Consider the following 27,910-nt stretch of genomic DNA (forward strand, 5'->3'; position numbering starts at 1 on the left):
TGGAACTCTCTCTTTTCTTTTTTCCCCTTTCAATCAAACAAATCTCTATGATTTCCGTCTGGTTTTCTATTTTGAATCCCGTGAGGTATAGTTCCTATTATTTTGGCTTGATTATGCGTAACTACATATTTCCAATACAACCGCGGTGATCAGTTCGACCTTTGATATTAATTAACATCTCTTTTTTGACCTACTCCTTTCTTGTTGCTTTAAGAGATAAGGGAAGGCAAATTAAGGTTGCTCTTCAAGTTAGTGAAGTTCGCATTGTAATTAGACCTAACAGGGAATCACGGTAGGATTTGAACCTACGACATCGGGGGAGACCCACCTTCTACCGAACTGAACGTAGAGTCTTATTAAAGTAGATACGACTAGAAAGTAAAGAAAAGGATGATAAAAAAGAATATGCCCTTTCCATAAGCGAGGCTTTCCCCATCGAATTGCATGCGAGAGAGATACCAATTCCGTGTATCTGGTTAAGTGAGCTTCCACCCAGACAAAAAAGGTGAGCGCTAGGGATGATTTAGTCGGGGGACACTTTGACTTGACTTTCACTCATTAGATTCAGTAGTAGGGTTTTCCTAAATTGGCTTGGTTACACCACCGAGAACAAATGCAGATGGAAAGATTTCGGAATCATGGCACCCCAGACATTTCACCCGAGAGAATGGCCAGGTTAGTGGGACAGATTTTGGCTCCGCTTCAATATCGTGAGAAGTTATTCTACCAGTACCAAAAGAGATCTCAATCTCAAGAGGTACCATATCATATGTGTAACAAAAACAGACATGACACAGAAAGTTGCTAGTATAGTATAACTTGCTCACACAGAGGGGTCTGAAAGAAAGCTTTTCAGGAAAGACTGGTCAGGGCTCTGGAGAGGAAGAAATAATCTACATCGTGATCGACGCGAGCAACAAAGTAATGAATGGTGTTGATATGATAAGGAATCAATACAAGGGGAATAAGATTCGGATTACCTTGTTGATCGAATATCTCAAGCCAAGAACACTTTTTTTGAGATTCGAATCACTCCAGAAGCAAGATCGATCATGTCTAGCTTCAATGATTCTTGTTGATCAAATATCTCAAGACAAGAACACTTGATTGAGATTCGAATCACTCCACAAGCAAGATTGATCATGTCGAGCTTGAATGATTCTACATGCAACCTAAACTACATAGAGTTGCAAAGAAACTTAGCCATTGGCTAAGGAAAAGCACAAATGCTTCTTTTAATATATTTTCCAAGTCTACCTTACAAATACAACATACATGGCTTTATATAGCCTCAAAATGAAACTATTAAAGGCATTCCAAAAGTTGTAACATTCATACTTAATGACCATAATTAGCTATTATGTAAATGTAACCTAAAGTAAATAAAATGTCTTAAAATACAATAACTCTAAATTATTCTAAATTGTAACCCACCCAAAATTTATAACCATCAAACTTCATTCCTCTTCAATGTGACATGAATTGCAACCTCTTTTGATAATTTTGACAACATTTTCTTCACATCTTCATTGAAGTATATTGTATGAATGATGTCTCTTGGTTCATATCAGGTGTCCTCTCGGTCTCATTGCTTTGCTCCTAAACCTGAACCTATCCTTTAGGGTCTATCTCTTTTATTTCAGGAACTGTAAACATTCCTTCTCCTTATGCATTCTCCTGAATCTTTACAGTCTCACCACATATGAAAGAGCTAAAATAAAGCAGTTATCGGTCTCACTCCTTCAAGCGCATAAAAGTCAATGTGAGCTACCACAGAAGAATTGTTCATTCGCTTCCTTCTCATCTATCTTGCATTTCTCTTTTCTTCTTTCATGAGGTAAAACAGCTAATTCATTTACTCGACTCTAAGGGTTTAACTATTTAACGGTCTCTGATCTTTTCTTTCCATTCAAACACAGTAAACGAAGAAAGACGAAAGAGTTGGAGAACTGAACTATTGAACCTGTCCTTTACAGTCTTTGAATAAATAGGGAGACGAAAGAAAGAGAAATTCTCCTCTTTACAATTCTAAATCATAAGACAAAGAGAAAGAAGGAAGAAGACTCAGAAAACATTCTCCTTCACTCCTTCACCTGTCGGTTGAACAATTCCATTGCCTGCCCCTCCCCTTAAGGTAAAGCGGCTTCGTTCGCTCCTTCCCTTCGCTCCTGTTCGTTCCTATTCTCTGGTTCACCTGTATTACCATCAGTTATTGCACTTGGTCCTGCTCTTGAACTACTAAACCTGACCCTATTGATTCTTGAACAGTAAAGAAGGGAACCAGCCGACCCTATTCTTTAACTGCTCTTTGCTTTCCTCTCCTGTCTGTAAGCAAGATTCGTTGTCCTGAACCTGTATTACCATATGTTATTATTCATTATTCAAAGACTGTAAACTCGGGAAAGCTATTTGAAGAACCTGCCCCTCTCGATATTACCGGGCCTGACCCTATGTCCAAGAAAATAATAGCTGGAGCTTCAAGAAAATAAATTCTATCTCCATATAACTGTAAAACATTAAAAGACCTTTTTCCCTAATAGCAGGAGCTCAAAGAAAAGACCCCCCCCCCCCCCCCCCCCCCCCCNTATTTTCAGGGATAAAATAGTCCATTTGACCCTATTTCCCTTGGTAACTCGACTGTAAACACTCAAAAAACTAGAAAAAAGCTATCCTCCCCCGTATTTTTAGGGATAAAAGTCTATCTTTACCCTATTTTGAGGGATAAAAGAGAGGTATTTTGGGCCGAGGTAATTAAGAAGTAGAAGGAAAGACTACCGAAGAATCAATGATCGTTCACTGGAAGTCAATCCTCAAGATTCCTTATTGATCTTGATCTTCTCCGAAACTCTCTCTTCATTCTACTTAACTACTGCCCCTCTCCCTACCGGTCGAGCTGTTTGACCCCTCTCCCTATTTTTGCTTTCATTTCCCGAGGACTAGGTAAGCTGGATGATCCTGTCTGTCTTCCCCTCTCCCTGATTAAACTCGGTAAAGCATATTCTGTAGCTCTTTTCTCCTTCACCTTCTGGAACTGTAAGAAAACAAGGTCAAGCTCATTCATTCACTCGCATATGAAATCCTTCTTTCACTCTTTTCCTCTCCTGTAACCACTCCTTATTCATTCTCACCTATTCATTATTGGTCTCAGAATTCCATTGCCTGATTCATTATTTTCTTTCCAACGGAATCCAACAGAAAGAATCCGGGACTTCCTTGAGGAACCACATCTTTCCAACCCAGTTCATCCGATTCATTCGGCCCAGCTTCTTCTTCTTCTTCTTTTCATATTGCGTTTCGGACTCAGCCACTGACTTCTCTTCCATTTTCTCAAAAGGCAGGGGTCTGACAGCGAGGACTGAATAAGACCCCAACCAACCAAAACCAAATTCGCGCAAGGCCCCCTCATTCAATTCATTGTTTCTTTCATTATAAGACCGATCCTAATTAAATCGTGGCTGCTCAGCTCAAAAGGTCAGCCATTCATTCTTCTTCTTTGTGTGTCAGAAATAGGCGTGAGGAAACTACGTTCCCTTTCTTTGTTGCAATCAGACTGTTCGGATTTTTCTTCCTTCTTTCGAACCCCATAGAATTTTGTGTTCTTTCTTCTTTCTATTTATTCATCGTTCATTCTAATCAGTGCGATGGGCATTCTGGCTAGATCATTTTGTTCTAGGATTCTCTTCATCTCAATCTGTATTTGACTTTTTTTCTTTGTTGTTTATTGGAGCAGAAGTAAAGAGATGAATTTCTCGGGAATCCTACTTTAGACAAGATCGGATTTTAGCTTTCTGAAGCAGATCGACAATCAGATCCCCTTCGCCCATCAATCAATGGGGTATACCTTTTTCAGGGGGCGGCGGTCAACCAGCCACATGCATTGAACTATGCGTCTCACTAAGACTTTCTGACCATCTCGTACTCAGACGTTTTTCTTCCCTTCAAGAGTCGACAGTGCGCCATAGATTGTGATTCTTCCTTCGTCTGATCTTCAGGGTAAGAGTGAGTCTTTGACAGATTTCGACCCCAACCTTTGAACAGGATCTGCTATTGCTGGTAGATAAAGGGCTTTCCCTTTTGCGGGCAGTGTGGGAGGCGACTTTCCAGTAGGGCGAGTGTCTAAAGCCTGGGTTATCTCTCTGAATCAGCTTATTCACTGGACTATTAAGCCATCGAGTCCTCTAGCGTTGATCGACCCCTTTCAAGAAGATTCATCCAAGACACTAACCGGTAATTCTAAGGAGGAACACATTCCATAAGGAAGATTAGAGGAAGGCATACATACATAGTTGGCTGGTTATTTGTCTTTACCATTCCTGCTGCTTCTGAAGGTACTCAGAATTCATGGATTCTCTGGTAGAGGGGAGTCGAGGTTGAATTCTTTGGTGGGCTGGCTTAAAAGAAAGAAGACACCAATTGCAATTGTAGTAGGAGTAGCTACTTGTTTCATGGCTTTCATTTGAGCTTTAGATAGAGAATATCTACATAAATGGGTATGACTGGTTAAGGTGACCGACCTGCTTTCTTTGTGCGGCAACCGCAAGTTAAGGTACTCTGGATTTGTTATAGCACCACCATTTCACAATATACATTGGTCGGGAAAGCTAGTCTTGGGATTTCTCTTTTATCCTACTGAAGCGAACATTAGGAAAGTTGAGGCTTGACTTGATGAATAAGAAGAAGAAAGATCACAACAAAGAAGAAATAGGTGAAAGAAGGGAATGAGAAAGAAGAAGAAATAAAATAGGTGAAGGAGCAAAGAGACCTATAGAAAGAAAGAAAAGGTTTGAGCTTGAGTCTTTGTTTACAGTGAAGGCAGAGGCAAAGAGGGAAATCAGTCCAATGCAGGGGAAGGGTTTCTCTTTGATAAATGTGTAGGAATGAAAGAAGGGACAAGTGATTGATTAAGTGAAGGATCAAGACTAGAATGAATCTTTCGTGGAGTCTTAGTTTGAAGTGAAAGAAGGTTCGGTCAGTAGGTCAGGCAAGGCAATGGGTTCAACCGAGAGGTTCATGAGTTTACCTTGTGAAAGAATCATCCTCCAATTTCCCGAGTTTACTGTTCAATTCCATCCTCAGTTTACCTAGTGAAAGAAGAAATAGGAAAAGGAGAATGAGCTGATCCCCCAGTTTCCCTTCTAGACTGTGAAAGAATATCGGTTCAGGTTCCGGGGAAAAAATCAATCCATAGAGAGTGAAGGAGTTTACCGTGAAAGAAGGGACAGGTGCAGGAGTAAGTAGCGAGACTGTCAAGGCACAGGCAAAGGAGATTAGCATCCAGCCGCTTCACCAAGTTCAATAAGGGAATATCAGTTCTGGAGAATGCTGCTTTAGAGTGTTTGAAGGAAAAGAAGGGTGTCGGTTCAGTCTTGACTTACAAATTACCGAGTTCAATAAGGTCAGGTCATAGAGGTTCTTGTTTCTTCTTCTTTTCTTACTGTGAAAGAAGGTCAGGTCATATCAGAAAAGAAAAGGTTCTGGAGAAAGAATATGCTTTACCTTGTTCAATCAGGGAGAGTCCATTCAATACGAAGCTGCTTTACCTCCGAGTAAGTGATAGAATCACATCCTCCCGTTTACCTCGTTCAATCAGAGTCCAATTTAGGGTTACTCTCAGAGCTTCTCTTTATCTCACTGTAAACTCTTCTCTTTCTTTCATTCTCTAATTCATTCATTCACTCTCATTAATGTGTTGAGTCTTGCTTTCGTCTTTCTTTTATTAACATTACCTCGGTCAATCAAAGAGCTATTCTATTCATTCTATTTACCTCCTCGTAAACAAAGAAGGTGAATGAGCGGAGCAACTCGACCATAAAGAATAGGTTGATGAGCTTGAGCTTCTCTTTCTTGTTCTTAGTGCTTGCTTTACCGAGTGAATAAATAGGTGGGAGTTCTGTCTCATTAATCTTCTTCTCGAACATCCTTTTATTTTCTTAGTTTACAGTTCAAGAAAGAAAAGAGACGGTATGATGGTGTTAATATAACACATGCGGAAGCAATTTGGATCTTAGGCACTTTTAGAACATTAATTATAGTATATAAATAGCATGTTCATAAGTATTAAAACTTAATTAGTTTAGATACTAACCTTTTGTAGTTCAAACTCCTTTTTCCTCACGAACAGGTTTCGAACCACCACTAGTGTCTTCTCCACTATCCTCCGGCCTTAGAACAGAATTGTGGAATCCGGTGAGTGACTAAACTTGGGAGGGATTTTGTATATGTGAAGAGAGTGTTTGTGAGAGGTTTTTCTCAAGGTTTTCCACCAAGAAGAAGAAGATCTTCCATGTACCATGATCACTCTATATAAAGAGTCATGTTTGCATGTTCATGCAAATTTAAGATCACCAAATTTTGACACTTAAAATTCCACTCAAATGTTTGGGATTATGTGGCAAGCATGCATGTTTGAGTTAAACAAAATTTTGACACCTCAAAATTCCACTAACATGGATTTTTCCATTAAATGAAGTCAACATTTTGACTTTCTTCATTTTAATTCAACAATTAATTTGAATAATGAGTTTCAAATTAAAGTAACATTAAATGATTAATTAATATTTAATATTAATTCAAATGCCAATCCCAATCAATTCCGACACATAATTAATTAAGATATTTAAATCTTATTTAAATATCTCAGATTCTCTCCTTTTGTTTAATTCGTAAATAAAACAAAAATGCGGTTAAATATATCGTATATATGTAGCGCATATTCCCTAATTTGAATTCGAACACTTCGAACTCACTCGTCACACTGTTCTATGGTTTAGTCCGATATGTGTTAGCAGAGGGACCTAATGGACCTATAGATCATGGGCTCCAACGATCCAAGATTAACCGGCTAAACTCATTAACCTTGTTAACCAACATTCGGTAACTACTAGGACACTCTACTATAGCCTAGTAGTTGTACTCCCCTCACTCTAGATATATTTCTGTCCATCTGATATAACCATGATTAGTAAGTCGATCCTTCACAAGTTGTTCGTAACTAGAGCTGGGTCAATTTACCGTTTTACCCCTAAAGTTACTTCTTGTTCCTTATGTTTCACTGATCCTCTAATGAACAATTGGTTTGTGGTCCAACCAGTAAATCGAATCCCTCTCAGGCCAATGAGAGGGTGGGGCCCCTTGTTCAAGACCTGGAGTCAGTGCTTAAGGGAACTACCTTTCTTCTATCCCTAAAAGTGGGTAGGAGTGAATTCCATCTTGCACCCCACGTCCCCAGCCATTCACCCAGTCTTACCCCTGAAATGGGAGGCCTATTGAGTCGGCGAACTAGAGCCACTCTCACCCATGCAAATCTAAGGATAATTTCGAATAAACAGGAGTTCATGGTTAGCTCAGGATTAAGACCGAGTTACCTAGGTTATCGAATGAAAAGAAAATCAGTCTCAACAGTAAACGATATTATAAAGTGAGAGTGGTTTTCTTCATGGTCCGATCTTATGCAATACTCACTGCATAGGACGCCCCCACTCACATGTCTCCACATGTACAATTTAGTGATCACATTGTTTATATCATATACAAAAGTGGGTTGCATCCATAGTGTCCCCAGAATAAGGTACTCAGCCTTATCCTTATACTATAGATCATTTTGACTATATACTTGAACTTGATTCCCTCTTATGTCTGTACATATAGTTCAAGTAATCATACTAGCCAGAGTGTTCTTAGTTTATTGGATTTAGATTAATGATCATAAAGTTCACTTTATTCAATAACATACTGAATAAATAACAATAATGACTTTATTGAAAATAGAATATGTTTTTGTTTACAAACTATGAGTTTTAGGACATAAAACTCAACACCGTAAAGTCCAATGTTTGAAGAGTTCATGAGCTTGACCTGATGATTGATCGTCCTATTTATCTCGTTCAAGAATAAGGAGGAAAGAGAGTAAATTCATTAGTGGCTTTATCGAGTTCCATTAGTCAAAGGCAAAGCTAAATAAGTAGGGGGGAGAGGTTAATGAGTTTACAGTTCAAGAAAAGAGAAGAGACACTAAAATAGTTCAACCCGAGTAAAAGAGTGAAGTAGGGATCAGTCTTGTAATAGCCCAAAAATAAATAACGAAATAAACAAATAAAAATAATTATAAAAAAAATAGTTAAAATAATAAAATAATAAATAAAAATTAAAAGACCAAAAACATTTGGTAACCTATCCCTCCTTCCTTCAATCTCTCACCACTCCTTCCCTAAAAATAAATCTGGCAACAAATCATGAATCTCTCTTCTGTAAAAACAACTGTAGATTTACCTAGAATTCTTCCTTCCTACAAAAACAAATAGAAAAAATAAAACAAAAGATTTAAGCAGACTAGCTCCATCGAGGAGATATGTCATTTGAAGAGGTTGACTCGGATTTCAAAGGACGGAATCGAACTTTCATTAAAGATATATTTGTGACAACGACTCAAGCTAGCCAGGTAAGTGACCTTACTATCGGCATGGTTATATTTGATGTTGACACGTGCCCTGTGGTTTGACACGTGTCATATATATTGATATGTGTGAATTGTCTGTGGATCGATATACTTCCTATATGTTATGTTATGATATAATATGTGGATTGTATGATAATAATTATGGTACGATGTGCTCTAAGAGATGTTTGAGATAGGATACGAGAAGAATGCACAAAACGAAATGTAACGATAGGAGTAAGATACGTTCATGAAACGTTGGAGTTAGGTTACATACCGGAGTGCTATGGATAGGAGAGATTGATGAAAGAATACGGTTAGGTTATGGGTAGAAAGGGATAGGTTTGTGATAGATTGATAGAACGATAGCGTTAGGGTACGTTCTTGTGACGATATGACTAACGTACGTCACGTAATGATATGTCTGTGATAGGTATAAGAACGTTAAGGCTATGGTAAGTTAGAGAACGATATGACTATGAAGTGTTTACGTTATTGACTTGGTTATGATATGATACATTGTATGCTAGATTATGGTGCTTAAGTACGAAATCATGTGAACATGAATGTATGTTATTTATGCTGCTTAGTTGATGTGATATGAATGCATGTGATGATGTGTGGCCCTTGTACGATCTTCCGAAGAGCTTCTTCCCCTCGGTGGCAGTTGCTCTAACTCTCTAAAGTATCGTTGCAAATTAATAATGATTTGGGTACATTATTACATTTGCTAAAACTGATTGGATTAAACAGGATTAAGTCAAATCACTAATAGAATTTTCTTTATATCACAGCATGACAAACTCAATAGTACAATTACTCGCTTCTGAGAAATTAAACGGCGACAACTACACAACTTGGAAATCAAACCTAAACACAATACTGGTCATTGATGATTTAAAGTTTGTTTTAACTAAGGAGTGTCCTCCAAACCCCAACTCAAATGCAAACCGAACAGTTCGGGATGCATATGACAGATGGATAAAGGCAAATGACAAAGCCCGAGTGTACATTCTAGCCAGCATATCTGATGTTTTGGCTAAGAAACACGATGTTATGGGTACTGCTAAAGAGATTATGGAATCTCTAAAAGGGATGTTTGGACAACCGTCCTTCTCCCTTAGACATGAAGCCATAAAATACATTTACAACTGCCGTATGAAAGAAGGGACCTCAGTTAGAGAACATGTCCTGAACATGATGGTCCATTTCAATGTGGCAGAAGAAAATGAAGCTGTCATTGATGGAAGAGTCAAGTCAGTTTTATCATGATGTCTCTTCCGAAGAGCTTCTTCTAGTTCCGCACCAATGTGGTAATGAACAAAATAGAATATAACTTGACTGCTCTTCTCAATGAGCTACAGACTTATCAGTCCCTCTTAACGAACAAGGGACAAACAGGAGAAGCAAATGTTGTCATCTCCAAGAAATTACTACGAGGATCGTCCTCCAAAAATAAGTTTGGACCTTCAACTTCTAAAAGTGTTTTGATGAAGAAGGGAAAAAGGGAAAAATAAGATTCCTACTAACCGCAAGAACAAGGTTCAAAAAGCAGATAAAGGAAAATGTTTCCATTGCAACGAAAATGAGCACTGGAAGAGAAACTGCCCAAAATACCTTGCAGAGAAGAAAGCCGAAAAGACACAACAAGGTAAATATGATTTACTCGTTGTAGAAATATGTTTAGTAGAGTATGACAACTCAACTTGGATACTAGATTCAGGGGTGACTAATCATATTTGTTCTTTTTACCAGGAAACTAGCTCCTAGAGAATGCTTGCGGACGGCGAGATAACACTAAGAGTTAGAACAGGAGAGGTTGTCTCAGCAAGATCAGTAGGAAATTTAAAGTTGTTTTTTGGAGATAGATTCATTATATTAGATAATGTACTTTTTGTTCCTGGAATGAAAAGAAATCTAATATCCATCTCTTGTTTATTAGAACAGTTGTATAAAGTATCTTTTGAAATCAATGAAGTGTTCATTTGCAAAAGAGGTATTCATATTTGTTCTGCAAAACTAGAAAACAACTTATATATGTTAAAATCGAGGAAAACAAAAGCTATTTTAAATACTGAGATGTTTAAAACAGCTAAAACTCAAAATAAACGACAAAAGATTTCTCCTAATACCTATCTTTGGCACTTAAGACTAGGCCACATTAATCTCAATAGGATTGAGAGATTGGTTAAAAGAGGACTTCTAAATAAGTTAGAAGACAATTTTTTACCTCCATGTGAGTCTTGTCTTGAGGGTAAAATGACTAAACGATCATTTTCCGAAAAAGGTTATAGAGCCAAAGAAACCTTAGAACTCGTGCATACAGATCTCTGTGGTCCAATGAATGTCAAAGCACGAGGAGGGTATGAATATTTCATCAGTTTTATTGATGATTATTCAAGGTATGGCTATCTTTACCTAATGCATCACAAGTCCGAAGCTCTTGAAAAATTCAGAGAGTATAAGACTGAGGTTGAGAATCTATTAGGTAAAACTATTAAAACACTTCAATCAGATCGAGAAGGAGAGTACATGGACTTAAGATTTCAGGACTATATGATAGAACATGGAATAAGGTCTCAACTCTCAGCCCCTGGTATGCCTCAACAAAATGGTGTATCAGAAAGGAGAAATAGAACTCTATTAGACATGGTCCGGTCTATGATGAGTTTCGCTCAGTTACCCGATCCGTTTTGGGGATATGCAGTGGAGACTGCTACATACATTTTGAACATGGTTCCTACTAAGAGTGTTTCAGAAACACCTTATGAGTTATGGAAAGGGCGTAAAGGTAGTTTACGTCACTTTAGAATTTGGGGATGTCCAGCACATGTGTTGTTGCAAAATCCTAAGAAATTAGAACGTCGTTCAAAATTATGTCTATTCGTAGGATACCCCAAAGAGACGAAAGGTGGTTTTTTTTATGATCCTCAAGAAAATAGAGTGTTTGTATCAACGAACGCTACATTCTTAGAGGAAGACCACGTAAGAAATCATCAACCTCGTAGCAAACTAGTATTAAGTGAGATTTCTAAAGAAGCTACTGATAAAACAACAAGAGTTGTTGATCAAGCTGGTCCTTCAACCAGAGTTGTTGATGGAGCAGACACTTTTGGTCAATCATATCCTTCTCAAGAGTTGAGAATGCCTCGACGTAGTGGGAGGGTTATAACTCAACCCGATCGTTACTTGGGTTTGGCAGAAACTCAAGTCATCATACCTGATGATGGCGTTGAGGATCCATTGACCTATAAACAGGCAATGAATGATGAGGATAGAGATCAGTGGATTAAAGCCATGAATCTTGAAATGGAGTCAATGTACTTCAATTCAGTCTGGGAACTTGTAGATCAACCAGATGGGGTAAAACCTATTGGTTGCAAATAGATCTATAAGAGGAAACGAGACCAAACCGGTAAGTTACAGACCTTTGAAGTACGACTAGTAGCAAAGGGTTATACCCAAAGAGAGGGGGTGGACTATGAAGAAACCTTCTCTCCTGTTGCTATGCTTAAATCAATTAGAATACTCTTATCTATTGCCACATTTTATGATTATGAAATTTGGCAAATGGATATTAAGACAGCTTTTCTAAATGGCAATCTTGAAGAGAGTATCTATATGGCTCAACTAGAGGGGTTCATTGAATAGGATCACGAGCAAAGGGTTTGCAAGCTTAAAAGATCCATTTATGGGTTGAAGCAAGCATCTTGATCCTGGAATATAAAGTTTGATACTGCGATCAAATCTTATGGCTTTAAACAGAATGTTGACGAACCTTGTGTTTATAAAAGGATAGTCAACTCTACAGTAGCTTTCCTGGTGTTGTACGTTGACGATATCCTACTCATTGGAAATGATGTGAGAATTCTGACTGACATTAAGCATTGGCTGGCGACACAATTCCAAATGAAAGATTTGGGAGAGGCTCAGTTTGTTCTTGGAATCCAAATTATTCGGAATCGCAAGAACAAAACACTAGCATTGTCTCAAGCATCGTACATCGACAAAATGTTGATTCGATATAAGATGCAGGACTCCAAGAAAGGATTATTACTTTTCAGGCATGGAGTTCATTTGTCGAAGAAACAAAGTCCTAAGACACCTCAAGAAGTTGAGGATATGAAACACATTCCCTATGCATCAGCGGTCGGTAGTCTGATGTATGCCATGCTATGTACCCAACCCGACATATGCTATGCTGTGGGAATTGTCAGTAGATATCAGTCCAATCCGGGACGTGCTCATTGGACTGCCGTTAAGAATATCCTCAAGTATCTTAGGAGAACAAGGGACTATATGCTAATGTACGGTGCTAAGGATCTGATCCTTACAAGGTACACTGACTCAGATTTTCAGACCGATGTAGATTCGAGGAAATCGATATCAGGATCTGTCTTCACTCTGAACAGAGGAGCAATAATATGGAGAAGCATAAAGCAAGGTTGCATTGCTGATTCCACCATGGAGGCTGAGTATGTTGCTGCTTGTGAAGCAGCGAAAGAATTTGTATGGCTTAGGAAGTTCTTAACTGATTTGGAAGTCGTTCCAAATATGCATCTTCCCGTCACTCTTTATTGTGATAACAGTGGAGCAGTTGCAAATTCAAAAGAGCCAAGAAGCCATAAGCGAGGAAAACATATTGAGCGCAAATATCATCTCATAAGGGAGATTGTGCAACGAGGAGATGTGATCGTCACACAGATAGCTTCAGAGCACAACATTGCTGATCCATTTACAAAGCCCCTCACCGCTGAAGTGTTTGAAGGGCACCTAGTGAGTCTAGGACTACGAGTTATGTAATCTAGGGCAAGTGGGAGAAAAGGCATGAGTATGTGATACCCTAGTTTATTGTATTTCTCTCTACTCAACGTTATAAAACCCCACTAGAGTTTTAGTCCAAGTGGGAGTTTGTTGGGTTTTATGTCCTAAAACTCATAGTTTGTAAACAAAGATATATTCTATTTTCAATAAAGTTATTATTGATGTTTATTCAGTAAAAAAATATTATTGAATAAAGTGAACTTTACGATCATTAATCTAAATCCAATAAACTAAGAACACTCTGGCTATAGTATAATTACTTGAACTATATGTAGAGACATAAGAGGGGATCAAGTTCAAGTATATAGTCAAAATGATCTATAGTATAAGGATAAGGCTGAGTACCTTATTCTGGGGACACTATGGATGCGGCCCACTTTTGTATATGATATAAACAATGTGATCACTAAATTGTACATGTGAAGACATGTGAGTGGGGGCGTCCTATGCAATGAGTATTGCATAAGATCGGACCATGAAGAAAACCACTCTCACTTTATAATGTCATTTACTGTTGAGACTGATTTTCTTTTCATTCGATAACCTAGGTAACTCGGTTTTAATCCTGAGCTAACCATGAACTCCTGTTTATTCGAAATTATCCTTAGATTTGCATCGGTGAGAGTGGCTCTAGTTCGCCGACTCAACAGGCCTCCCATTTCAGGGGTAACACTGGATGAATGGCTGAGGACGTGGGGTGCAAAACGGAATTCACTCCTACCCACTTTTAGGGATAGAAGAAAGGTAGTTCCCTTAAGCACTGACTCCAGGTCTTGAACAAGGGGCCCCACCCTCTCATTGGCTTGAGAGGGATTCGGTTTACTGGTTGGACCACAAACCAATTGTTCATTAGAGGATCAGTGAGACATAAGGAACAAGAAGTAACTTTAGGGGTAAAACGGTAAATTGACCCAGCTCTAGTTACGAACAACCTGTGAAGGATCGACTTACTAATCATGGTTATATCAGATGGACAAAAATATATCTAGAGTGAGGGGAGTACAACTACTAGGCTATAGTGGAGTGTCCTAGTAGTTACCGAATGTTGGTTAACAAGGTTAATGAGTTTAGCCGGTTAATCTTGGATCGTTGGAGCCCATGATCTATAGGTCCATTAGGTCCCTCTGCTAGCACATATCGGACTAAACCATAGAACAGTGTGACGAGTGAGTTCGAAGTGTTCGAATTCAAATTAGGGAATATGCATTACATATATACGATATATTTAACCGCAATTTTGTTTTATTTACGAATTAAACAAAAAGAGAGAATCTGAGATATTTAAATAAGATTTAAATATCGTAATCAATTATGTGTCGAAATTGATTGGGATTGACATTTGAATTAATATTAAATATTAATTAAATAGTTTAATTAATCATTTAATGTTACTTTAATTTGAAATTCATTATTCAAATTAATTGTTGAATTAAAATGAAGAAAGTTAAAATGTTGACTTTCATCTAATGGAAAAATCCATGTTAGTGGAATTTTGAGGTGTCAAAATTTGGTTTAACCAAACTTGCATGTTTGCCAAATAAACCCCACAAGTTTGAGTGGAATTTTGAGTGTCAAAATTTGGTTAACTCAAACATGCATGCTTGCCACATAATCCCAAAAATTTGAGTGGAATTTGAAGTGTCAAAATTTGGTGATCTCAAATTTGCATGAACATGCAAACATGACTCTTTAAATAGAGTGATCATGATACATGGAAGGTCTTCTTCATCTTGGTGAAAAACCTTGAGAAAAACCTCTCACAAACACTCTCTTCACATATACAAAATCCCTCCCAAGTTTAGTCACTCACTGAATTCCACAATCCCGTTCTAAGGCCGGAGGATAGTGGAGAAGACACTAGTGGTGGTTCGAAACCGGTTCGTGAGACAAAAGGAGTTTGAACTACAAAAGGTTAGTATTTAACCTCATTAAGTTTTAATACGTATGAACATGCTAGTTATTTACAATAATTGATGTTCTAAAAGTGCCTAAGATCCAAATTGCTTCCGCATGTGTTATATTAACACCATCATCTACGAGTTGATGAAAGCCTTTCATTTGATTCTCTTCGATGGAAGTTTGATTTTCCCAGAATGTATCCTTTTGGCCCTAGTCTTCTTCTGATGATCGATTCAACCTCTGATCAGAGATACCTTGGTTATATTTCATCTTTTCAACAAGTTTAGTAATGAGCATAACTGAGGCTATATAAAGGCATTCCAAAAGTTGTAACATTCACACTTTATGGCCATAATTAGCCATTATGTAAATGTAACCGAAATTAAATGAAAAGTCTTAAAATACAATAACTCTAAATTACTCTAAATTATAACCCACCCAAAATTTACAACAATCAAACTTTATTCTTCTTCAATGTAGCATGAATTGAAACATCTTTTGATAATTTTGACAACCTTTTTCTTCACATCTTCATTGAAGCATATTGTATGATTGATGTCTCTTGGTTCATATAATCATAGGTTCTTCGGAGAGAAGAACCTATGATTAGCTTTTCGGGAAATTTCCATATGTTCCACTCTATGTATTCCTCTATCCGTAGAGTACATTGAATGTACAGAAATGGCTAGAACAGACTTTCTTTTATTCGTATTGACTGCTACTCTAGGAGGAGTCTTTTTATGCGGTGCTAATGATTGATTTAATAACTATCTTTGTAGCTCCAGAATCTTTCATCAGTTTATGCTCCTACCTATTATCTGGATATACCAAGAAAGATGTATGGTCTATAATGAGTCTACTGCGAAAGATTTACTCATGATGGGTGGGGCAAGCAAGTTCTTCTATTCTGGTTCATGCTTTCTCTTGGCTATATGGTTCATCTGTGGGAGAGATCGAGCTTCAAGAACTAGTAAATGGTCTATCTTCTCAATACACAAATGTATAAGAACCCAGGAATTTCCATTGAACTTATATTTATCACTGTAGGAATTGGGTTCAAGCTTTCCCCAGCCCCTTCTCATCAATGGACTCATGACGTATACGAAGGAGTGCGGTTGGTTCGTTCGAGAAATTACTACCTCTCTATCGATCTCCTAGATGTTTGGATTTTGCAAAACTTCATGGACATGTAGAAGAGAAAGACTATCTCCGCTCGGACCAAGACATAACTTTGACTTCTTCAAATAACAATTAAGGGGTGAAGCAGGGTCAGGAACAACGAATCTCTTTATGAGAAAGAGATTCATTTTGCAAGTTCGTTATTACGGATAGTTCCTACGAAGGATCAGACTAATGTATATACCTGGAATTCTCTAGATGCTACATAGTTGGTTCTCATCCTTCAGAGACTACGAGTGTAATAGGAAGGCCACAAAAGGATCACCCTAAGATGATCATCACATGGCTTGAGAAAACGAATCAAATCAGATGGTTCTATTTCTCAATCTTTCTGACTTGTGCTGCTACGGAACTAAGGGAACTAACTCCCCCTTATTATTTGAAGAAGGTTGAGCAGTTCTTGGGATTCACTCTCCTCCGAAATTGGCTTAGTCAAATCAAATACCTACACTAGTATCTTACTGTTGCACTTTCATGGATGGTTAGATTGTTGACTTCTTCCAGGCACCTTTTGTAAAGGATGAATGGCGGGCTATTTGATGATGAGCCTCCTCAGTCTATAGAGATGAGACGGTGGGGCCTTTTCAACAGCTGCTGACATCATAGGCTTCTTGCCTTTGTCAGAGCTTTGGGCGAAGGGGGGATGATTTTCAGAGTTTGAACTTTCACTTCGCACCTTCCTCTTTCTTTTTAGGTCTTTGGGGACAAGGATCAACAAATATGTTTGGACACCTTCTTCGAGACCCAGTATGCTGGAAATTCGCCTGCCTAGGATGTTTTTTTTTTTCTGATATCACAAATTAGCTTTTCTCACTGAGAATAGAAGGTGAAGGCGTCAAATGGATCGAAGAGGCCTTGAGCGGAATGCGGCTTCCGTGATTAGCATGAGATCGTCAGTCAAGGTGAGTAAGGGCATTGGTTTGCTTCCCAAGGCTGCATTGGTTTTATGGCTCCTCGCACCAGTTTTTGAGAAGCCTTGTGTACAGGTTGGAGGAAGAATAACAGCAGCAGAGCAAAATCAGACCTAACCTCGATCAGAGATAGCAGCTCATGAACTGCTCTGCTCGAAGGGTCATAGCCCTAACTAACCTAGCTTCAGAAGTGGCAGCAATTGGCTAAAATCGGCCGAGCGCAGTAAATAGAGTCCCAGATGCAGGAGAGGTTAAAGATCTCACTCAGCCCTATTGACATAGATAGGTGTGATTGAAGCGATTGGACTGCTTTCAAAGGCCTTAAATAGCTCACAATTCTGACCTCGAATAATAAGAGCTCTGTCAATCACTGATCCTTACATGTCTGTCTACTATAGGGATTGGGTTGGGAAAGCTGCTTGATACTCTTGTCATTCCCCTTCCTTAAGCAGTGGATATTTGGATATAGCATTTCTTTGAGCGACTTTCTAGCCTTGATCTTCTCACTATGGTCTTGACGAATCTGGAGGATTGTCATCTGGATATAAATCAGGGAAACAAAGATTGTCCATCTCTTTAAAGTAGCTTTCTCCTACTCTGTATTAGGTATCTGCTCGTCAGTCTGAGGTTTCGCGTCTAATGTAGGCTTTGTCACCTCTCTTCCTTCTTCTATTTTATCGAATTTCCTTCTTTCTTCTCTATGACTACTTTCATTATCTGTAGAGGATTTCTCAGTATTTTTCATAGGATCAACCAGTGATTTGATCTCTCTCTTGTCTTTCTCTCTTCGTGGAGATAATTTCTCATTGTATTTTTTTTCATTCTCTTTTCTCAGCAGAATTTCTTATTATTTATCCAATTGACCTTTGAAAACAAAATGAATTGGTTAAACCATGCATTGGGATATTGCGGATCCACCCTTTCACCCCTTTCTTATCAACAGGTATCCTCCCCAGCGCCAAGCCAAGCGTAAGTTGATTCTTGATGATTTTCCGACTTTTCAAATCAACGCGGGCTACCCGAACCTCTTTTGTTTTTGTACGAAATGGATCTACGTACTGTGACTCAAACCATTCTTTATTGACCAAAGCCTTTCGCAAGATCAGTTATTAAATCAGGTTGTTCCGGGGACAAGAGAAGAGAGTCAATTCAATCCTCAGCAGTATCGAATCTTTGAATAGTGAAACCCAGTTCAAGGGAGAAAGAGAAGTTCAAGAATAAATAGGGAGAGGACAAATCTTTCTTCGAATAACTCACCATGTAATAACTTCAAGGAATAAAACAAAGCTAAAGCTAGAAAGGCTAAGACAGAAGGTAACCAACCAACTTTTAAAGGAGTTAAAGAAGATCAAGAATGAATAAGGAGTTGAGTCTTAGTTAGTTTACAATGAAAGAAGGATTGAAGGAGAGAAGCCCAGTTACCTAGTTCAATGACCTCTTTCTCTTTAATAGGGAATAGCGGTTATTGAGCTGATCTTTCTTTCCCCTTTCTCTCTGTCTTTTCTTTACTCCACTGTAAAGTCGAATGAATCTTGTCTTGCTTGCTTTCGGCTTTCCTTTCTCCTTTTGCTTTCTTCTTCTTCTTTTCTTTCACGAGCTAAATAGGTCTTTCTTTGGTAATATCGTATAAGGTGAAGGTTGAACTATCTATTTTCTTTGAGAGACTCTCCAGTAAAGCAACTAATGTTTCGGCTTTCCTCTCCTGTTCCGGAGTAAGTAAGTAGCTCAACCGATAGGAACAGTCAAAGGCAAAGGTGAATAAGTAGGGAGAGGTTAATGAGTTTGTTTACAGTTCAAGCAAAGAGAAGAGACCGACAAACACCTATTCCATTTACCTCGTAAAAGAGTGAAAAGAATCATCCTCCTGTTTACCTCAATAAATAAGGGAAGGGAATCGAGTCAAAGGCTCCAGAGGGAGCGAAGCGAACATCCTTTCATTTTCTTTGACCTTGTCTTTGAAGGAATAAATAGAAAGAGGTTAATGAGTTTACAGTGAAAGAACAGAGCAGAGACCGTACCGTAAGGGATAGGTTCAGGTTCCGGGAAGGGTTTCATTCAGTAGTTACGCTTCCGGTCATATCGGGGCAGGGTGAAATAGTTAATTAATGAATTTACTCGACTCGTCAAGTTCAGTAGTTCAATCAGTAGGTTCACTCTCAGTCATAAGGAGTTGATTAAGTGTTTACAGTTCATGAATAACAGAACAATAAGTCTCATGAGTGAAATCTCTGAACTCTCATTCATCTTTCTTACAGGGACTATTGGAAAAGGCGAATGCATAGGAGTAAGTCGCTCTCCTGTCCTGTTCCGGATTGAACTGTAAATAAAGGATAGTCAAACAAAGGGTCGAAGACATGAAATCGTACGCGGTGAAGGGGCAGGATCATTCATCTTTCATTTTCTTCTTCAATCAATGAATTAGCTTACTCGACTCCCTCCCTTCTATTTACCTCGTGTTTGAATAAATAGGTGAATGAGTGATATGAACCAAGAGACATCAATCATACAATATACTTCAATGAAGATGTGAAGAAAAGGTTGTCAAAATTATCAAAAAGATGTTTCAATTCATGCTACATTGAAGAAGAATGAAGTTTGATTGTTGTAAATTTTGGGTGGGTTACAATTTAGAGTAATTTAGAGTTATTGTATTTTAAGACTTGTTATTTAATTTCGGTTACATTTACATAATGGCTAATTATGGCCATAAAGTAGGAATGTTACAACTTTTGGAATACCTTTAGTAGTTTCATTTTTTTAGGCTATATAAAGCCATGTATGTTGTATTTGTAAGGGAGACTGGGAAAATATAGTAAAAGAAGCATTTGTGCTTTTCTTTAGCCAATGGCTAATTTTCTTTGCAATTCTATGTAGTTTAGATTGCATGTAGAATCATTCAAGCTCGACATGATCAATCTTGCTTGTGGAGTGATTCGAATCTCAAACAAGTGTTCTTGCGTTGAGATATTTGATCAACAAGAATCATTGAAGCTAGACATGATCGATCTTGCTTCTGGAGTGATTCGAATCTCAAACAAAGTGTTCTTGGCTTGAGATATTCGATCAACAAGGTAATCCGAATCTTATTCCCCTTGTAGTTGATTCCTTATCTTATCATTTGGTATCAGAGCTTCAGGCTCAAGATCGGATATATGTTTCCTTTGCGTTTCTTTTCAATTTTTTTTTTTTTTTATCTTTTTAGTTTTTAATCGATCCAAAATAAAAAAATTCAATCTGGGCTCTACTAAAAAATTTGAGAGGTAAGAATGAAAGCTTCATTTGTGTAAAAGAGTGTTGTGAGGTCCGTCGTATTTCCATAACTTATTTTTTGCAGCAAAGTTACACAAATAGATTCGAGGACGAATCCTCTTGAAGAAGTGGAGAATGATATGAACCAAGAGACATCAATCATACAATATACTTCAATGAAGATGTGAAGAAAAGGTTGTCAAAATTATCAAAAAGATGTTTCAATTCATGCTACATTGAAGAAGAATGAAGTTTGATTGTTGTAAATTTTGGGTGGGTTACAATTTAGAGTAATTTAGAGTTATTGTATTTTAAGACTTGTTATTTAATTTCGGTTACATTTACATAATGGCTAATTATGGCCATAAAGTAGGAATGTTACAACTTTTGGAATACCTTTAGTAGTTTCATTTTTTAGGCTATATAAAGCCATGTATGTTGTATTTGTAAGGGAGACTGGGAAAATATAGTAAAAGAAGCATTTGTGCTTTTCTTTAGCCAATGGCTAATTTTCTTTGCAATTCTATGTAGTTTAGATTGCATGTAGAATCATTCAAGCTCGACATGATCAATCTTGCTTGTGGAGTGATTCGAATCTCAAACAAGTGTTCTTGCGTTGAGATATTTGATCAACAAGAATCATTCAAGCTAGACATGATCGATCTTGCTTGTGGAGTGGTTCGAATCTCAAACAATGTTCTTGCCTTGAGATATTCGATCAACAAGGTAATCCGAATCTTATTCCCCTTGTAGTTGATTCCTTATCTTATCAATGAGTTTATCGAGTTCAATCAGGTGAAGGAGAAAGAAAGAAACAAACACACACCTCTTCCTGTATAAGAAAGCAGTAAGGATACCAGAAGATGCTAACACCTATTTACTTACCTCGGTTACTGTGAAAGAAGGGAATAAAAGAAAGCTAGCAAAGGCTAAGATAGAGAGAGAGGAGGGAAGACGAGTTGGAGAGGTTCCGGGGTTCAGTTCCATTCATCTCTATCTTTTCTCAAGTTCCAGAGTTTTGTTTCATCTCTTTTCTTTCCTGTAAAGGGATCAAGAAGAAATAGGAGTAAGTAGCTCGACTGTCAAGTTCAGGGAAGGCATATCGCGGAAGGAGATCTTAAGTTTGGTTCTCCCTATTCTTTCACTGTAAAGAATCGATCATCTTTCTTTCTATTCTATTTACCGAGTCTTTGAATAAATGGGTTCAGGAGCGAAGCGAAGCAATGAGACCTATAAAGAATATGCTTGACCTTTCATCCAGCCCATTTACTTACCTTACCTTGTGTTTGAGTGAAAGAAGGTGAATGAGTTTACTGTTCAAGAATGAATCAATAGGTATAGGTTCAGGGCGAGTCCATGAATTAGATTAGCTGCCTTACCTCGTTCAATCAGGGAAATAGGTTGTTCATCAGGTCGTAAACTAGAATGAATCTTGAGTCTTCCTCAGCCCTTTCGGTTCAGTCTCATTCATAAGCCTTCGTCTTTGTTTACTCTTCGTTCAATCAGGGACAGGATCAAGAACCAAACAAACAAACACCTCCTCCTGTATAAGTTCAAGGATAAAAGATAGCAGTCCGGAAGATGAAAGAAAAAATAGGGAGAAGTGAATGAGTAAGTACATGAAGACGGTTCTTTACCTTTTGAATAAATAGGTAATGGCTCAGGTTCTTCTTCTAGCTTAATCTTGTTTACAGTTCCAGAATAAATAGGTGAATGAATGGGCAGAGCAATGAGACAGACCTATAGGTTTAGTCGCTGATCTTTCTTTCCTTTCTCTTTTGCTTTTACCGACTGACTGTAAATGAACAAGAGATGACGGGAATAGAGGTTCAGGAGTGAGATCAATAGAATTAGATATAGATAGGTTTGTTGACTCATTAAAATAGGTGGTTGGTTGAGTCTCATTCATAAGGAGCAAACAAAAGCTGTGAGACCGAGTTTACCTCCTGAAATAAGAGAAGGGAATAAAGGTTCAGGTTTTCTCTTTCGTCTTTCCTTGAAACACTTGAAGGGGAAGGTGAAGGAGAAGATCAGAGAACGGCCGGCTGGCTACTTGTTTCATCTTTCCTTAATAATGAATTAGTGGGGGGGGATAGAATTTCTTTTCTTGAAGCTCCAGCTATTAGGGGAAAACCGCTTTTAATGTTTTACAGTTATATGGAGATAAAATTTCTTTTCTTCTTGCTGCTGCTATTAGGGAAAAAGTCTTTTAATGTTTTACCCCTATGCTGGATAGAATTTATTTTCTTGAAGCTTCAGCTGTTAGGGAAAAAGCTTTTTTAATGTTTTACCCCTATATAGGATAAAAAAGATTTTCTTTCAGCGGCTCGACTGTAAAGGAGAGGATCAGCAATGGAATTGTAAGACCGACAATGAATAGGTTCAGGAGTTTCCTTTACTGTCAAGAAGGAATCGGAGAATGCATAAGGAGTCTTGGCTTGTAATAGAGGAAAGGGAGTCAAAGAAGGCAGAGGTTCAGGTTCAGTAGTTAAGTCTCATTAATTCTTGAGGTCAGTCTTTCCTTTCAACCACTTGATTCATAAGGAGAAAGATCATACAGAGACAGAGCTCAGATTCCCAGCCAGTGCTTACTGTGAAAGAAGGAAAAGAACAAGAACGGATGCTAATACAATAGAATAGAGAGAGGAAAAGGAGTGAAATGACCTCAAATACCGGGAAAATGGCATAACCCTCAAAATAGGGAGAGGAGTCAACTGAACTCTCATTCATCCTTCTAAGTCTTTCCTTTTTCTTAGTGCTAGCTTGACCGAGTGAATAACATAGGCAGCAGGTTCAGGCAGGAGAATTCTTCTTTCTTACATACATTCTTGTCAGGTTTCGGTGAATGGGCTTGACCCTCTTCTCATCCAGCTTACCTAGGAAAAGAAGAAATAGGGGCCGGAGTGAGGTTCGTAAACTAACTCTCTCTCATGAATAAGGAGTAAAGTTTTTACAGTTCATAAATAGGTTCAGGAATCAATCGGAAAAGGAGCGAAAGTAGTGAGACCAAGAAAGAGGGAGAGGAGTGAAGGAGTTTCCCTTACTGGTCTTGAAGGGAAAGAACAAGAACTGATGCTAATAGAGGCAGAGGTGACGGTTACGGAGAAAGAATCCATCAATAGATAAGGTCAGTAGTTTAGTAAGTATAATTCATAAGTAAGGTGCGAAGCAAACATCCTTTCATTTGTTTACAGGAGAGGAGTAAATTCATTAGCTGCTTGACCTCCTTAAAGAATCCATAGGCGAAGGAGTGAAGGATACTTAATAAGTAGGTTCAGTAGTTCAGGCAATAGAGGCAAAGGAAAGGAGCTCAGCCAAAGAGTGAAACAAAGGAGAGGCAATTCAATTGTGAGACTCGGAGGGCAAAGAGGCGAAGACACGAGAAGAGGTGGTTCAGCAGAGGCAGGGTCATTAGTTAAGTAGTAGGGAAGGGAGAGGGAGGAGTAAAGATCCGTTAAAGAATTAATCTTTATTACAAGGTGAGGAGGAAAAGATAGATTGAAGAATACTCGGGGAGTGGCACAGCCAAACAAGGATCATCCCAGCCAGAAGTGAATCCGCTTACCATCTGTTTATTGTGAGTGTTTAAAGGGAAAGAAGAACAAGAACAGAATTCAGGGAATAGACTCAAAGAGCGAATCATCCTCCTGCCACTTTACCTCGTTCAAGAAGAAATAGGGTCAGGATCAAGAAGAAATGAAATAGGTTCCGGAGCTTGACCTTCATATCCTCCTGTTTACATCCTCCTCTACAACTCTCTCTCATTCTTTAGGCTTGACTTCCTTACTTAATGCAATAACATCAGGTAATAAAGGTTACGGTTCAGGAGTGCACTCTCATTCATCTTTCGTCTTTCCTTTCAACACTTGATGATTCATAAGCAGAAAGATCAGAGCTAAGATTCCCAGTTGTTTACGGTCTTCTTTCGTCTGAACTTGGTTAATAAGGCAGAGGTTCAGTAGCTTGACCTTCTAGTAGTGAAAGCAAGAAAAAAGCAGCCAAGATTCAGGAGAAAGAACAAACACACCTATTATCGAGGGAAAGAGTCTTTGAAGGGAACTTGCTTGAGTTGGTTGAGTCCTTCCTTTCAACACTTGATTCATAAGCGGAAAGAGAAGTTCAATATCAGGTTCAGGGTCAGGTAATATGGGTTCCCCGGAGAATGCATCTTGTCTGATTTTTGTCTTTCAAAGCAGCCAGCTAATTAATATCCCTCACTGTAAACACTAAAAAGGAGTTCAAGAATAAGATTTCGGTTCAGTCTTTCCCGTTAATTACCAAATGAAAGAAGAAGAAGGTGAACGAGAGAATAGGAACAAGAGAAGGTGATATGATAAGGAATCAATACAAGGAGAATAAGATTTGGATTACCTTGTTGATCGAATATCTCAAGGCAAGAACATTGTTTGAGATTCGAATCACTCCAGAAGCAAAGATCGATCATGTCTAGCTTCAATGATTCTTGTTGATCAAATATCTCAACGCAAGAACACTTGATTGAGATTCGAATCACTCCACAAGCAAGATTGATCATGTCGAGCTTGAATGATTCTACATGCAACCTAAACTACATAGAGTTGCAAAGAAACTTAGCCATTGGCTAAAGAAAAGCACAAATGCTCCTTTTACTATATTTTCCAAGTCTACCTTACAAATACAACATACATGGCTTTATATAGCCTCAAAATGAAACTATTAAAGGCATTCCAAAAGTTGTAACATTCATACTTAATGACCATAATTAGCCATTAGGTAAATGTAACCTAAAGTAAATAAAATGTCTTAAAATACAATAACTCTAAATTACTTTAAATTGTAACCCACCCAAAATTTATAACCATCAAACTTCATTCCTCTTCAATGTGACATGAATTGCAACCTATTTTGATAATTTTGACAACATTTTCTTCACATCTTCATTGAAGTATATTGTATGAATGATGTCTCTTGGTTCATATCAGAAGGAATCCTTCGTCCGTCTTGACTTTCAACACTAATAAGGGAGAAAGAGTATACGGAAAATCAGGGAAGGGAATATCGTAAGCCGGGAAAAGAGTGAAATCAAAGACCTATTACCGAGGGAAATCAGTCAAAGAATAAGAATACATAGGGAAAGGGGCATTCATCGTAGAGGGGCGAAGACGCTCAACGAGAAAAGGGAGAAGAGGGGTGAAGACAGACGCTCGAACATCCATCCTTGAATTTTCTTAGTTTATTAGTGGTTGAAGGTAAGTAAATGAATATGCTTTCAATGAATAAGGAATCTTTCCTTGGATGATTCAAGATTCTTCTTTTCATAATGAGATTTCCTTGTTATCAACTCTTAGCTTACTACTCTCATCTGATTTAATAAGGAAGAAAAAGAGAAAGAAAAGAAAGGGGATAAGAAAATAATTAAGATTCCCTGTTTACAGTTAAAGAAAGAAGGTGAAAGAGAGAAGTTCGTAAACAAATAAACACCTATTACAGAGTGAAATCAGGTTCAGGAGAGAAGTTCATAAACAAAACAGGTGAAATCAAGGGACATTACTTTCATGCTACTGCGCGAAGAAATGATGAAAAGGGCTGGCTATCTTTGCTCGAGAATTGGGAGTTCCTATCGTAATGCACGACTACTCCACAGGTGGATTCATTGCAAATACTAGCTTGGCTCATTATTGCCGAGATAATGGTCTACTTCTTCACATTCACCGTGCAATGCATGTCGTTATTCATTGACAGAAGAATCATGGTATGCGCTTCCCTTCCGTGTACTAGTTAAAGGGTTACGTCTGTCTGGTGGAAACCATATTCCCGCTGGTACCGTAGTAGGTAAACTTCAAGGGGAAAGAGACATCACTTTCTTTAGGCTTTGTTGATTTATACTACGTGATGATTCTCTTGAAAAAGATCGAACGGTATTTATTTCACTCAAGATTGGGTCTCTTTCTTTACCAGGTGTTCTGTTAGTGGCTTCCGGTGGTATTCACATTTGGGATATGCCTGCTCTAACCGAGATGGAGATGATTCTGTACTCCAATTCGGCGGAGGAACTTTGGGGCTGGGGGGAATGCACTAGGTGCCGTAGCTAACCAAGTAGCTCTAGAAGGATGTGTACAAGCTCGTAATGAGGGACGTGATCTTGCTCATGAGGGTGAATTATCGGTGAGGCTAGTAACTGGAGTCATGAACTAGCTGCTGCTTGTGAAGTATGGAAGGCGATCAAATTCTAATTTGAGTAGAGACTTTGTAACGCAGGAATGAATGACTCTTCGTTCTTTTCATTGACTTTCAATTAAAGAAAACTCGGCCCCCACCCAATCTTTTACTAAAAGGAATGAGCCGAATACAATACAAAGATACTATTGGATAGCTTTTTACTAGATATACAAAATGCAAGAAATCAAAATCTAAGAGAACGTAAACATTTTTGTTGTTGTGCCGGATCATCCGCAATTAAGTAAGCCTATGGATCCTTAGAATTGGTGTAGTCGTTTAATATCTTATATCCCCCGTCGTTTCAGATCATGGATCGAGCCAAGTATCACAACTTCTTCTACCCATCCTGTATATTGTCCTTTCTTTTTGTTATTTCTTGGAATACCCATTTGGTAGTAAAGGAGATTTTACGAAAAAAGTTCTTCATATGAATAGGGGGAACAACCAACCCTTCTTTTTTAAGACCGACTCGTTAGTAATAATCCGAGTGATTGGATTTAGATCCTATTTCTGATAGGAAATGAGATATTCATCAAATGATTGATTTTTGATCGAATGACTATTCATTGTATTTTGATGGAAATAGGGGCAAGAAAGCTCTATGGAAAAAAGATGGTGAAATTCGAGGTTGGCTAACGGGGAGTTAGAATACAGGTATAAGCTAAGTAAATCAATCAATAGTCTTGGTCCTATTGAAAGTGAAGGATCAATAATAATATGAATCAAAAGATTACTAGTCATAGTGACAATTCGAGTTACAGTACCGTTATGATTTAGTCGGCCGGCATTCGGTCGTATCTGATGACACCTTTTTAGTTAGGGATAGTAATAGCTACTGCAGTTATTCCATATATTTGGATAGTGCAAATCTAATACTGCTTGAGATTGACAATAATCCTTCTTTTGTAAGTGAACTAGAAAGCTATAGTTTTTCGAACCGAACTCTACTTATAAAAAGAATCCATCTAAGAGTGATGAGAGAGACTATGATCGTTACATAGATGATACTAAATATAGTTGGAATAATCACATTAATGCATTGACGGTTATTTTAGGGCTCAAATCCGTATTGATACTGACTTTTTCAGTGGTAGTCACACACAATTAGAGTGAGAGTGACGTTTATAGTGACATTTGGGGTTCAGGTGCAAATAGTAGTGAAAGTGAGAGTTCCAGTATAAGAACTAGCACGGATGGAAGTGATATAACTAGAACG

General features: G+C 38.2%; 1 long non-coding RNA gene across 1 annotated transcript; it reads right to left on the reverse strand.

Moving 5' to 3' along the window:
- On the reverse strand, nt 1–27,323 carry LOC111444216. Its single transcript, XR_002710664.1, has 4 exons — nt 27,255–27,323; nt 25,395–25,402; nt 6,290–6,297; nt 1–11 (listed from the first exon to the last, which is right to left on the reverse strand). It is a non-coding gene; the product is annotated as an uncharacterized LOC111444216 (long non-coding RNA).
- Between the last annotated feature and the right edge of the window lie 587 nt (nt 27,324–27,910).

Source organism: Cucurbita moschata, unplaced genomic scaffold (genome assembly GCF_002738365.1).
Source record: "Cucurbita moschata cultivar Rifu unplaced genomic scaffold, Cmos_1.0 Cmo_Scf00006, whole genome shotgun sequence".
NCBI lineage: Eukaryota > Viridiplantae > Streptophyta > Magnoliopsida > Cucurbitales > Cucurbitaceae > Cucurbita > Cucurbita moschata.